This window comes from Arachis ipaensis, chromosome B6 (assembly GCF_059453495.1).
Source record: "Arachis ipaensis isolate K30076 ecotype BB chromosome B6, ASM5945349v1, whole genome shotgun sequence".
Classification (NCBI taxonomy): Eukaryota; Viridiplantae; Streptophyta; class Magnoliopsida; order Fabales; family Fabaceae; genus Arachis; species Arachis ipaensis.
This window is the reverse complement of record NC_142441.1, coordinates 93,417,585-93,429,263: the sequence shown is the minus strand read 5'-3', so window position 1 is coordinate 93,429,263 and position 11,679 is coordinate 93,417,585. Positions and strand designations below refer to the sequence as shown.

The 11,679-nt window shown below is 39.3% G+C and overlaps 1 non-coding gene across 1 annotated transcript; it reads left to right on the top strand.

Moving 5' to 3' along the window:
* The first annotated feature begins 6,649 nt into the window (after positions 1-6,649).
* LOC148561807 (small nucleolar RNA R71) lies at positions 6,650-6,757 on the top strand. Its single transcript, XR_015888336.1, has one exon. It is a non-coding gene; the product is annotated as a small nucleolar RNA R71 (small nucleolar RNA).
* The last annotated feature ends 4,922 nt before the right edge of the window (positions 6,758-11,679 follow it).

Sequence of the window (11,679 nt, the reverse complement as noted above, 5' to 3'; positions counted from 1 at the left end):
AGCATGCAAACTATCCAATGGGAATGAATCATTGATCGGAAATGGATCAATTTTTAAATTCTCAATGCGGCTTAAATAATCCACAACCAGGTTTTGAGATCCACTCCGGTCCCTAATCTCAATGTCGAATTCTTGAAAAAGCAAGATCCAACATATGAGTCTAGGCTTTGACTCATTCTTTGTCAATAAGTACTTTCAAGCTGCATGATCTGTGTATACTGGGCACAAAATTGTGATCATCAACAATGGCGCCAAAGGACTTGGAGCTCTCAAACGTGAATCACACTTTGTCACAATTCCGCACAACTAACTAGCAAGTGCACTGGATCGTCCAAGTAATAAACCTTACATGAGTAAGGGTCGATCCCACGGAGACTGTCGGCTTGAAGCAAGCTATGGTCACCTTGTAAATCTCAGTCAGACGAATTTAGATGGTGATGGAAAATTGATAATTAAAAGATAATTAAAACATAAAATAAAGATAGAGATACTTATGTAATTCTTTGGTTGGAATTTCAGATAAGCGTATGAAGATGCTTTGTTCCTCCTGAACCTCTGCTTTCCTATTGCCTTTTTCCAATCATTCATACTCCTTTCCATGGCAAGCTTTATGTTCGGCATCACCGTTGTCAATGGCTACTTCCCGTCCTCTCAGTGAAAATGTTCTACGCACGCTGTCACCGCATGGCTAATCATCTGTCGGTTCTCGATCATGTTGGAATAGGATCCATTGATCCTTTTGCGTCTGTCATACGCCCAACAATCGCGAGTTTGAAGCTCGTCACAGTCATCCCTTCCCAGATCCTACTCAGAATACCACAGACAAGGTTTAGACGTTTCGGATCTCATGAATGGCCGCCAATAATTCTAGCCTATACCATGAAGGTTCTAATCTTAGATTAGAAACCCAAGAGATACACATTCAAGCTTGTTTGCATGTAGAACGGAAGTGGTTGTTGGTCACGCATTCATAGGTGAGAATGGTGATGAGTGTCATGTAATCATCACATTCATCATGTTCTTGGGTGCGAATGAATATCTTGGAGAAGAAATAGACTTGAGTTGAATAGAAAAATAATAGTACTTTGTATTAATTCATGAAGAACAGCAGAGCTCCACACCTTAATCTATGGTGTGTAGAAACTCCACCATTGAAAATACAAAAGTGATAATGGTGTAAGCATGGCCGAATGGCCAGCCTCCAAGGTCTAGGGACTAAACGTCTAAAGATCCCCCCAAATACAATAGTATAAGGTCCTATTTATAGAGAACTAGTAGCCTAGGGTTTACAGAAATCAGTAATTAATGCAGAAATCTTCTTCTGGGCCCACTTGGTGTGTGCTTGGGCTGAGCATTGAAGCTTCCATGTGTAGAGACTTTTCTTGGAGTTAAACGCCAGCTTTTGTGCCAGTTTGGGCATTTAACTCCAGCTTTTGTGCCTGTTTGGGCCATCAAATCTCGTGCAAAGTATGGACTATTATATATTGCTGGAAAGCCCAGGATGTCTACTTTACAACGCAATTAAGAGCGTGTCAATTGGGCTTCTGTAGCTCCAGAAAATCCACTTTGAGTATAGGGAGGTCAGAATCCAACAGCATCTGCAGTGCTTTTTCAGCCTCTGAATCAGATTTTTGCTCAGGTCCCTCAATTTCAGCCAGAAAATACCTGAAATCACAGAAAAACACACAAACTCGTAGTAAAGTTCAGAAAAGTAATTTTTAAATAAAAACTAATAAAAATATAATAAAAACTAACTAAAATATACTAAAAATATACTAAAAACAATGCCAAAAAGCGTATAAATTATTCGGTTATCACAACACCAAACTTAAATTGTTGCTTGTCCCCAAGCAACTGAAAATCAAATAGGATAAAAATAAGAGAATATACAATGAATTCCAAAAACATCTATGAAGATCAGTATAAATTAGATGAGCCAGACTTTTAGCTTTTTGCTTCTGAACAGTTTTGGCATCTCACTTTATCCTTTGAAGTTCAGAATGATTGGCTTCTATAGGAACTCAGAATCCAGATAGTGTTATTTATTCTCCTAGTTAAGTATGTTGATTCTTGAATACAGCTACTTTATGAGTCTTGGCCGTGACCCTAAGCATTTTGTTTTCCAGTATTACCACCGGATACATAAATGCCACAGACACATAACTGGGTGAACCTTTTCAGATTGTGACTCAGCTTTGCTAGAGTCCCCAATTAGAGATGTTCATAGCTCTTAAGCACACTTTTTTCTCTTTTGGACCACGACTTTAACCGCTCAGTCTCAAGTTTTCACTTGACACCTTCATGCCACAAGCACACGGTTAGGGACAACTTGGTTTAGCCGCTTAGGCCAGGATTTTATTCCTGTGGGCCCTCCTATCCACTGATGCTCAAAGCCTTGGATCCCTTTTTATCACCCTTGCCTTTTGGTTTAAAGGGGTATTGGCTTTTTCTGCTTGCTTTTCTTTTTTTTTTCTTTTTTTTCGCATATATCCTTTTTTTTTTCTGCAAGCTTTTCACTGCTTTTTCTTACTTCAAGAATCAATTTTATGATTTTTCAGATTATCAAATAACATTTCTCCTTTTCCCTCATTCTTTCAAGAGCCAACAATTTTAACATTCATAAACAATCAAATTCGAAAATATGCACTGTTCAAGCATTCATTCAGAAAAACAATAGTATTGCCACCACATCAAAATAATTAAATTGTTTTAAAATTTAAAATTCATGCACTTCTTTTTCTTTTTCAATTAAAAACATTTTGCATTTAAGAAAGGTGATGGATTCATTTTCATAGCTTTAAGGCATAGACACTTAGACACTAATGATCATGTAATAAAGACACAAATATAAATAAACATAAAGCATAATAATTCGAAAAACAGAAAATAAAGAACAAGGAAATTAAAGAACGGGTCCACCTTAGTGATGGCGGCTTGTTCTTCCTCTTGAAGATCTTATGGAGTGCTTGAGCTCCTCAATGTCTCTTCCTTGCCTTTGTTGCTCCTCTCTCATGGTTCTTTGGTCTTCTCTAATTTCATGGAGGAGGATGGAATGCTCTTGGTGCTCCACCCTTAGTTGTCCCATGTTGGAACTTAATTCTCCTAAGGAGGTGTTGATTTGCTCCCAATAGTTTTGTGGAGGAAATTGCATCCCTTGAGGCATCTCAGGGATTTCATGATGAGGAAATTCCTCATGCTCTTCGTGAGGTTCTCTTATTTGATCCATCATTTTCTTAGTGATGGGCTTATCCTCATCAATAAAAATGTCTCCCTCTATGTCAATTCCAACTGAATTGCAGAGATGACAAATGAGGTGAGGGAAGGCTAACCTTGCCAAAGTAGAAGACTTATCCGCCACCTTGTAGAGTTATTGGGATATAACCTCATGAACTTCTACTTCCTCTCCAATCATGATTCTATGGATCATGATAGCCCGGTCTATAGTAACTTCAGACCGGTTGCTAGTGGGAATGATTGAGCATTGGATGAACCCCAACCATCCCCTAGCCATGGGCTTGAGGTCATGCCTTCTTAGTTGAACCGGCTTCCCTCTTGAATCTCTCTTCCATTGGGCGCCCTCTTCACAGATGTCCATGAGGACTTGGTCCAACCTTTGATCAAAGTTGACCCTTCTAGTGTAGGGGTGTGCATCTCCTTGCATCATAGGCAAGTTGAATGCCAACCTTATATTTTTCGGACTAAAGTCTAAGCATTTCCCCCAAACCATTGTAAGCCAATTCTTAGGGTCCGGGTTCACACTTTGATAATGGTTCTTGGTGATCTTTGCATTGGCATAGAACTCTTGAACCATTAAGATCCCGACTTGTTGAATGGGGTTGGTGAGAATTTCCCAACCTCTTCTTCGGATCTCATATCGGATCTCCGGATACTCATTCTTTTGAGCTTAAAAGGAACCTCGGGGATCACCTTTTTCTTGGCCACAACTTCATAGAAGTGGTCTTGATGCACCCTTGAGATGAATCTCTCCATCTCCCATGACTCGGAGGTGGAAGCTTTTGCCTTCCCTTTCCTCTTTCTAGAGGTTTCTCCGGCCTTTGGTGCCATTGATGGTTATAGAAGGGAAAAAAGGCTTTAGCTTTTACCACACCAAACTTAAAAGGTTTGCTCATCCTCGAGCAAAAGAAGGAAGAAGAGAGTAGAAGAAGAAATAGAGGAGATGGAGGGGGCTTTGTGTTTCGGCCAAGGGGGAGAATTAATGTTTAAGTTGTGTGAAAATGAAAGAGTGAAGATGGGTTTATATAGGAGTAGAGAGGGGGGTATGGTTCGGCCATTATGAGTGGGTTTGGGTGAGAAAGTGGTTTGAATTTGAATGGTGAGGTGGGTGGGATTTTATGAAGGATGAATGTGAGTGGTGAAGAGAATGGTGGGATTTGATAGGTGAGGGGTTTTTGGGGAAGAGGTATTGAGGTGATTGGTGAATGGGTGAAGAAGAGAAAGAGATGTGGGGTAAGTGGGGATCCTGTGGGGTCAACAGATCCTGAGGTGTCAAGGATATCTCATCCATGCACCAAGAGGCGTGCAAAAATGCCCCTTTCTGCCAATCATGGCGTTAAACACCAGGCTGCTGCCCATTTCTGGCGTTTAATGCCAGCTTCTTGCCCATTACTGGTGTTAAATGCCAGTCTGGTGCCCATTTCTGGCGTTAAACACCCATAATGGTGCCAGACTGGGCGTTTAACGCCCATTCTGCTACCCTTACTGGTGTTTAAACGCCAGTAAGTTTCTCCTCTAGGGTGTTCTATTTTTAATTATGTTTTTCATTCATTTTTTGCTTTTTCAATTGTTTTTGTGACTTCACATGATCATCAACCTACAAAAAACATAAAATAACAAAAGAAAATAGAAATTTAACATAGATAAGTAAAAATTGGGTTGCCTCCCAACAAGCGCTTCTTTAATGTCAATAGCTTGACAATGGGCTCTCATGGAGCCTCACAGATGTTCAGAGCAATGTTGGAACCTCCCGACACCAAACTTAGAGTTTGAATGTGGGGGTTCAACACCAAAGTTAAAGTTTGGTTGTGGCCTTCCAACACTAAACTTAGAGTTTGACTGTGGGGGCTCTGTTTGACTCTGTATTGAGAGAAGCTCTTCATGCTTCCCCCCCATGGTTACAGATGGATATCCTTGAGCTTTAAACACAAGGGAGTCTTCATTCACTTGAATGATCAATTCTCCTCTGTCAACATCAATCACAGCTTTTGCTGTGGCTAGAAAGGGTCTGCCAAGGATGATGGATTCATCCATACACTTCCCAGTCTCTAGGATTATGAAGTCAGTAGGGATGTAATGGCCTTCAACCTTTACCAAGACATCCTCTACAAGTCCATAAGCCTGTTTTTTTGAATTGTCTGCCATCTCTAGTGAGATTCTAGCAGCTTGTACCTCAATGATCCCTAGCTTCTCCATTACAGAGAGAGGCATAAGGTTTATACTTGACCCCAGGTCACACAGAGCCTTCTCAAAGGTCATGGTGCCTATGGTACAAGGGATTATGAATTTTCCAGGGTCTTGTCTCTTCAGAGGTAATTTCTGCCTAGTCAAGTCATCCAGTTCTTTGATGAGCAATGGAGGTTCATCCTCCCAAGTCTCATTACCAAACAACTTGGCATTTAGCTTCATGATTGCTCCAAGGTACTTAGCAACTTGCTCTTCAGTAACATCTTCATCCTCTTCAGAAGAAGAATACTCATCAGAGCTCATGAATGGCAGAAGTAAATTCAATGGAATCTCTATGGTCTCTATGTGAGCCTTAGATTCCCATGGTCCTCATCAGGGGACTCCATGGAGGCCAGTGGACGTCCATTGAGGTCTTCCTCAGTGGAGATCACTGCCTCTTCCTCCTCTCCAAGTTCAGCCGTGTGGGTTGTGGTTATGGCCTTGCACTCTCTTTTTGGATTCTCTTCTGTATTGCTTGGGAGAGTACTAGGAAGGAGTTCAGTAATTTTCTTACTCAGCTGACCCACTTGTGCCTCCAAATTTCTAATGGAGGACCTTGTTTCAGTCATGAAACTTTGAGTGGTTTTGATTAGATCAGAGACAATGGTTGCTAAGTCAGAGTGGCTCTGCTTAGAATTCTCTGTCTGTTGCTGAGAAGATGATGGAAAAGGCTTGCTATTGCTAAACCTTTTTCTTCCACCATTATTGTTGTTGAAACCTTGTTGAGGTCTCTCTTGACCCTTCCATAAGAGATTTGGATGATTTCTCTATGAAAGATTATAGGTGTTTTCATAGGATTCTCCCATGTAATTCACCTCTTCCATTGCTTGGTTCTCAGGATCATAAGCTTCTTCTTCAAAGGAAGCTTCCTTAGTACTGCCTGTTGCTGCTTGCATTCCAGACAGACTCTGAGAAATCATATTGACTTGTTGGGTCAATATTTTTTCTGAGCCAATATGGAATTCAGGGTATCGATCTCAAGAACTCCTTTCTTCTGAGTTGTCCCATTATTCACAGGATTCCTTTCAGATGTGTACATGAATTGGTTATTTGCAACCATTTTAATGAGTTCCTGAGCTTCTGCAGGCGTCTTCTTCAGATGAAGAGATCCTCCAGCAGAGCTGTCCAATGACATTTTGGACAGTTCAGACAGACCATCATAGAAGATACCTATGATGCTCCATTCAGAAAGCATGTCAGAAGGACACCTTCTGATCAATTGCTTGTATCTTTCCCAAGCTTCATTGAGGGATTCACCTTCCTTCTGTCTGAAGGTTTGGACTTCCACTCTAAGCTTACTCAATTTTTGAGGTGGAAAGAACTTTGCCAAGAAGGCATTGACTAGCTTTTCCCAAGAGTTCATGCTTTCCCTAGGTTGTGAGTCCAACCATGTCCTAGCTCTGTCTCTTACAGCAAAAGGGAAGAGCATGAGTCTGTAGACTTCAGGGTCAACCCCATTGGTCTTGACAGTGTCACAGATTTGCAAGAATTCAGCTAAGAACTGATGAGGATCTTCCAATGGAAGTCCATGAAACTTGCAATTCTGTTGCATTAGAGAAACTAATTGAGGCTTAAGCTCAAAGTTGTTTGCTCCAATGGCAGGGATTGAGATGCTTCTCCCACAGAAGTAGGGAGTAGGTGAGGTAAAGTCACCAAGCACCTTCCTTGCATTGTTGGCATTGTTGTTTTCAGCTTCCATTGTTTCTTCTTCTTTGAAAAGCTCTATTAGGCCCTCTAGAGGGAATTGTGCTTTAGCTTCTCTTAGCTTTCTCTTCAAGGTCCTTTCAAGTTCAGGATCAGCTTGAACAAGTATGCCTTTATCTTTGCTCCTACTCATATGAAAGAGAAGAGAACAAGAAAGTTGGGAATCCTCTATTTCACAGTATAGAGATTCCTTGAGGTGTCAGAGGAAAAGAAGAATAGAAGGAGGAGGTAGATAGAAGAGAATTCAAACTTATCAAGAGGGATAGAGTTCGAATTGAACCTTAAGGAGGAGTGTTAGTCCCTTAAATAGAAAGATGTGAGAAGAGGGGAAGAATTTTCAAAAATAAATTAAAAAGATTTTGAAATAATAAAAAAAAAATTTGAAAATTTGATTGAGATTTTCAAAAATTAAGATTGGTAAAGAAATTAAGTTATTTTTGAAAAAGATTTTAAAATTAGAAATAAAAAAGATATGATTGAGAGTTAATTTTGAAAAAGATGTGATTGAAAAGATATGATTGAGAAGATATGGTTGAAAATCAAATTAAAAAGAGAAAGTTTTAAAATTAAAGTTGATTACTTGACTAACAAGAAATTAAAAGATATGATTCTTAAAATTTAAAATTTGATCCTTTCTTAATACGCAAGTAACAACTTGAAAATTTTGAAGTAAATCATTAATAGTAGCAAGGATTTTCGAAAATATAAAAAAATGGAAAGAAATTGATTTTGAAGAGACATGATTGAAAAGATATGATTTGAAAAAGATTTGATTTTGAAAAATTATGAAAATTTGAAAAAGATTTGAATTAAAAACAGAATCTTCCCTCTAGTGTCCTTCTGGCGTTAAACGCCCAGAATGGCATCCATTATGGCGTTTAACGCCCAAAATCATACCTTTTTGGGCGTTAAACGCCCAGCCAGGTACCGTGGCTAGCGTTTAAACGCCAGTTTTCCTTCTTCACTGGGCGTTTTGAATGCCCAGCTTTTTCTATTTGATTCCTCTGCTGAATGTTCTGAATCTTCAATTCTCTGTATTATTAACTTGAAAAGACATAGTTTTGAAATTTTTTTTTGAATTTTTCAACGATGAGAAACAATAAAAATACAACTAATCTTAGGAAACTCAAATCAAACAAACAATGCATGCAGGACACCAAACTTAAAAATTTTCATATAAGAAACACTAACAAATTGAGAATGCATAAGAAAAATAACAAAACACACAAAACAAGAGAATTTAAAGATCAGAGCAATGAAATCATCAAGAACAACTTGAAGATCAATGAAGAACAATATGCATATATTCGAAAAATGCAAGAAGAAGAAAGTCATGCAATTGACACTAGACCTAAACAAGAAACATAAAATATTTTTGATTTTTTATGATTTTATAAATTTTTTTTATTGTGGTTTTTCGAAAATTGAGTGGAAAAGAAAATAAAGGGATTCAAAATTTTTAATTAGAATTCCAGGAATCATTGCAATGTTAGTCTAAGACTCTGGCCCAAGAATTAGACATGGCTTACTAGCCAGCCAAGCTTTCAATGAAAGCTCCAGTCTAAAACACTAGACAAGGCCAATGGCCAGCCAAGCTTTAGCAGATCATTGCTAACAACAGCAAAATTGATAGAAATCAACAAGCTCTTGTGATGATAAGTTGAAACCTCGGTCCAATAAGATTAGACATGGCTTTACAGCCAGCCAGACTTCAACAGATCATCATGAAACTCTAGAATTCATTCTTAAAAACTCTGAAGAACAAAATAGAAAATTTTTTTGTATTTAAAAAAAATTTTTTTTTCGAAAATAAAAAGTAAAATTACCTAATCTAAGCAACAAGATGAACGTCGGTTGTCCAAACTCGAACAATCCCTGGCAACGGCGCCAAAAACTTGGTGCACGAAATTGTGATCATCAACAATGGCGCCAATGGACTTGGAGTTCTCAAACGTGAATCACACTTTGTCACAATTTCGCACAACTAACCAGCAAGTGCACTGGGTCATTCAAGTAATAAACCTTACGTGAGTAAGGGTCGATCCCACGGAGACTGTCGGCTTGAAGCAAGCTATGGTCACCTTGTAAATCTCAGTCAGGCGAATTCAGATGGTGATGGAGAATTGATAATTAAAATATAATTAAAACATAAAATAAAGATAGAGATACTTATGTCATTCTCTGGTTGGAATTTCAGATAAGCGTATGAAGATGCTTTGTTCCTCCTGAACCTTTGCGTTCCTATTGCCTTCTTCCAATCATTCATACTCCTTTCCATGGCAAGCTTTATGTTGGGCATCACCATTGTCAATGGCTACTTACCGTCCTCTCAGTGAAAATGTTCTACGCACGCTGTCACCGCACGGCTAATCATCTGTCGGTTCTCGATCATGTTGGAATAGGATCCATTGATCCTTTTGCGTCTGTCACATGCCCAACAATCGCGAGTTTGAAGCTCGTCACAGTCATCCCTTCCTAGATCCTACTCAGAATACCACAGACAAGGTTTAGATATTCCGGATCTCAAGAATAGCCGCCAATAATTCTAGCCTATACCACGAAGGTTCTAATCTTAGATTAGAAACCCAAGAGATACACATTCAAGCTTGTTTGCATGTAGAACGGAAGTGGTTGTCAGTCACGCGTTCATAGGTGAGAATGGTGATGAGTGTCACATAATCATCACATTCATCATGTTCTTGGGTGCGAATGAATATCTTGGAGAAGAAATAGACTTGAGTTGAATAGAAAAACAATAGTACTTTGTATTAATTCATGAAAAACAGCAGAGCTCCACACCTTAATCTATGGTGTGTAGAAACTCCACCGTTGAAAATACAAAAGTGATAATGGTGTAAGCATGGCCGAATGGCCAGCCTCCAAGGTCTAGGGACTAAACATCTAAAGATCCCCCCAAATACAATAGTATAAGGTCCTATTTATAGAGAACTAGTAGCCTAGGGTTTACAGAAATCAGTAATTAATGTAGAAATATTCTTCCGGGCCCACCTGGTGTGTGCTTGGGCTGAGCATTGAAGCTTCCATGTGTAGAGACTTTTTTTGGAGTTAAACGCCAGCTTTTGTGCCAGTTTGGGCGTTTAACTCCAGCTTTTGTGCCAGTTCTGGCTTTAAACGCCAGAATTCTTGAGCTGACTTGGAACGCCTGTTTGGGCCATCAAATCTCAAGCAAAGTATAAATGATTATATATTGCTGGAAAGCCCAGGATGTCTACTTTCCAACGCAATTAAGAGCATGCCAATTGGGCTTCTGTAGCTCCAGAAAATCCACTTCTAGTGCAGGGAGGTCAGAATCCAAAAGCATCTGCAGTCCTTTTTTAGCCTCTGAATCAGATTTTTGCTCAGGTCCCTCAATTTTAGCCAGAAAATACCTGAAATCACAGAAAAACACACAAACTCATAGTAAAGTCCAGAAAAGTGATTTTTAAATAAAAACTAATAAAAATATAATAAAAACTAACTAAAACATACTAAAAACATACTAAAAACAATACCAAAAAGCGTATAAATTATCCGCTCATCATATACCACTATCTTTGAACCTAGCAAATAAGATATGAATTTATCTAAAGCATGAACAATAGCTAGGAGTTCTTTTTCAGTAGTGGTATAGTTGGATTGTGCTGCATCTAGTGTCTTAGAAGAGTAAGCAATGACATAAGGGAGTTTACCATTGCGCTGTGCAAGCGCGGCACCTACAGCATGGTTTGACGCATCGCACATTATCTTAAATGGCAACGTCCAGTTGGGGCCTCGCACAATTGGTGCCGTGGTAAGAACTCTCCTTAGCTCTTCAAAAGCTTTTACACATTCACTATCAAACTCAAAATCCACATCTTTTTGGAGTAGGCGCGACAATGGCAAAGCAATCTTGCTGAAGTCCTTGATAAAGCGCCTATAGAATCCTGCATGTCCCAAAAACGAGCGAACCTCCCTCACGGATGAGGGGTGAGGCAAAGTGGTGATAACATCGACCTTGGCCGGGTCTACAGAAATGCCTTCATGAGATACTACATGTCCTAACACTATACCTTGTTGTACCATAAAGTGACATTTTTCAAAATGTAAGACAAGGTTAGTGTCAATACATCTAGCTAGGACCTTGGCCAAGTTCTCTAAACAACAATCGAATGAAGTACCATAAACGCTGAAGTCATCCATAAAGACTTCCAGACAATTCTCCATTAGATTGGAGAAGATACTCGTCATGCACCGCTGAAAAGTAGCGGGTGCATTACATAGTCCAAATGGCATCCTTTTATAGGCAAAGGTGCCAAATGGACAAGTAAACATGGTCTTCTCCTGATCTTCAGGAGCAATATGTATCTGGAAGTAGCCAGTAAATCCATCAAGAAAGCAGAAGTGAGATTTACCTGCCAAGCGGTCTAGCATTTGATCGATGAAGGGTAAAGGGTAATGGTCCTTCCGTGTGGCGGCGTTCAATCTTCTGTAGTCAATACATACTCACCACGCATTTTGTACTCTTTTAGTGAACAT